Source organism: Xyrauchen texanus, chromosome 47, assembly GCF_025860055.1.
Source record: "Xyrauchen texanus isolate HMW12.3.18 chromosome 47, RBS_HiC_50CHRs, whole genome shotgun sequence".
NCBI lineage: Eukaryota > Metazoa > Chordata > Actinopteri > Cypriniformes > Catostomidae > Xyrauchen > Xyrauchen texanus.
This window is the reverse complement of record NC_068322.1, coordinates 462,000-464,499: the sequence shown is the minus strand read 5'-3', so window position 1 is coordinate 464,499 and position 2,500 is coordinate 462,000. Positions and strand designations below refer to the sequence as shown.

General features: G+C 49.4%; 1 long non-coding RNA gene and 1 pseudogene across 2 annotated transcripts in view; both read left to right on the top strand.

The window, feature by feature from the left end:
* LOC127638820 (glutamate receptor ionotropic, kainate 2-like) overlaps positions 1-2,500 on the top strand; it is a 414,054-nt pseudogene that overhangs the window by 366,680 nt on the left and 44,874 nt on the right.
* Positions 995-2,500, top strand: part of LOC127638982 (uncharacterized) — a 1,523-nt gene continuing 17 nt past the window's right edge. Inside the window, exons 1-4 of one of the 2 annotated variants that reach the window (XR_007969916.1) lie at positions 995-1,204; positions 1,309-1,465; positions 2,201-2,252; positions 2,409-2,500. The exon at positions 2,409-2,500 is cut by the window's right edge and continues 17 nt beyond it. This is a non-coding gene — a long non-coding RNA (uncharacterized LOC127638982). Of the gene's footprint in view, positions 1,205-1,308; positions 1,466-1,991; positions 2,035-2,200; positions 2,253-2,408 lie in introns of those variants that run through there. The other variant, XR_007969917.1, reaches the window with a different exon arrangement.

The window sequence follows — 2,500 nt, the reverse complement described above, 5'->3', positions numbered from 1 at the left end:
TGTGACTCTACCCTCCCTAGCAACTGGGACAATTTGGTTGCTAAGGAGACCTGGCTGGAGTCGCTCAGCACGCCCTGGATTCAAACTCGCGACTCCAGGTGTGATAGTCAGTGTCAATACTCGCTGAGATACACAGACCCTCCCTAGCAACTGGGCCAATTTGGTTGCTAAGGAGACCTGGCTGGAGTCACTCAGCACACCCTGGATTCAAACTCGTGACTCCAGGTGTGATAGTCAGCGTCAATACTCGCTCACATACACTGATACAGAATGCTTTAATGATATAGTTTAATGCGCCTTTTTCGTGCAACAGCCCTTCGTCAACGAATGTTTTCGTCAGTTATTCCACTGGCAAGATTAACACTGCATGAGGTTGTTTTCGGGTGTACTGTACCTTTAAAGGGCAGAGGGTAAAATCTCAGCAAACACAATGAGTGACGACAGAGTTCATCAGGAGTGACAGCGTTCACTCAGTCTGTTCTTCTAACCGCTGCAGCGCACAAGCGTTTAGATGAAGAGCTTTAAACGGCAGCAGGATACAGTACTGATATCATCAACACTGCTGGCAAATCCATGACATACTTGACGGCGATGCCAAAGACACTGGCTGTACACAACTCTACCATATAAGGACCCTACAGAAGACAGAACACATGAGAGTGAGAATACAGTGCTGCTGTGCATCAACAGTCTTAAAGATCCTTCAACAGTGTTTGTAAAACACTCAACAGAGAGGTCTCTTGTGATCCTCTGTTCTGATTGGTCCAGCAGAATACTCAACAGAGAGGTCTCTTGTGATCCTCTGCTCTGATTGGTCCAGCAGAACACTCAACAGAGAGGTCTCTTGTGATCCTCTGCTCTGATTGGTCCAGCAGTACACTCAACAGAGAGGTCTCTTGTGATCCTCTGTTCTGATTGGTCCAGCAGAACACTCAACAGAGAGGTCTCTTGTGATCCTCTGCTCTGATTGGTCCAGCAGTACACTCAACAGAGAGGTCTCTTGTCATCCTCTGTTCTGATTGGTCCAGCAGAACACTCAACAGAGAGGTCTCTTGTGATCCTCTGCTCTGATTGGTCCAGCACAACAATCAACAGAGAGGTCTCGTTGTGATCCTCTGCTCTGATTGGTCCAGCAGTACACTCAACAGAGAGGTCTCTTGTGATCCTCTGCTCTGATTGGTCCAGCGGAACACTCAACAGAGAGGTCTCTTGTGATCCTCTGCTCTGATTGGTCCAGCGGAACACTCAACAGAGAGGTCTCTTGTGATCCTCTGCTCTAATTGGTCCAGCGGAAAACTCAACAGAGAGGTCTCGTTGTGATCCTCTGCTCTGATTGGTCCAGCAGTACACTCAACAGAGAGGTCTCTTGTGATCCTCTGCTCTGATTGGTCCAGCAGAACACTCAACAGAGACGCCTCTTGTGATCCTCTGCTCTGATTGGTCCAGAAGAACACTCAACAGAGAGGTCTCTTGTGATCCTCTGGTCTGATTGGTCCAGCAGAACACTCAACAGAGAGGTCTCTTGTGATCGATCCTCTGGTCTGATTGGTCCAGCAGAACACTCGACAGAGAAGCCTCTTGTGATCCTCTGCTCTGATTGGTCCAGCGGAACACTCGACAGACAGGTCTCTTGTGATCCTCTGCTCTGATTGGTCCAGCGGAACACTCAACAGAGAGGTCTCGTTGTGATCCTCTGCTCTGATTGGTCCAGCGGAACACTCAACAGAGAGGTCTCGTTGTGATCCTCTGCTCTGATTGGTCCAGCGGAACACTCAACAGAGAGGTCTCTTGTGATCCTCTGCTCTGATTGGTCCAGCGGAACACTCAACAGAAAGGTCTCTTGTGATCCTCTGCTCTGATTGGTCCAGAAGAACACTCAACAGAGAGGTCTCTTGTGATCCTCTGCTCTGATTGGTCCAGCAGTACACTCAACAGAGAGGTCTCTTGTGATCCTCTGTTCTGATTGGTCCAGCAGAACACTCAACAGAGAGGTCTCTTGTGATCCTCTGCTCTGATTGGTCCAGCAGAACACTCAACAGAGAGGTCTCTTGTGATCCTCTGCTCTGATTGGTCCAGCACAACAATCAACAGAGAGGTCTCGTTGTGATCCTCTGCTCTGATTGGTCCAGCAGTACACTCAACAGAGAGGTCTCTTGTGATCCTCTGCTCTGATTGGTCCAGCGGAACACTCAACAGAGAGGTCTCTTGTGATCCTCTGCTCTGATTGGTCCAGCAGAACACTCAACAGAGAGGTCTCTTGTGATCCTCTGCTCTGATTGGTCCAGCGGAACACTCAACAGAGACGCCTCTTGTGATCCTCTGCTCTGATTGGTCCAGAAGAACACTCAACAGAGAGGTCTCTTGTGATCCTCTGGTCTGATTGGTCCAGCAGAACACTCAACAGAGAGGTCTCTTGTGATCGATCCTCTGGTCTGATTGGTCCAGCAGAACACTCGACAGAGAAGCCTCTTGTGATCCTCTGCTCTGATTGGTCCAGCGG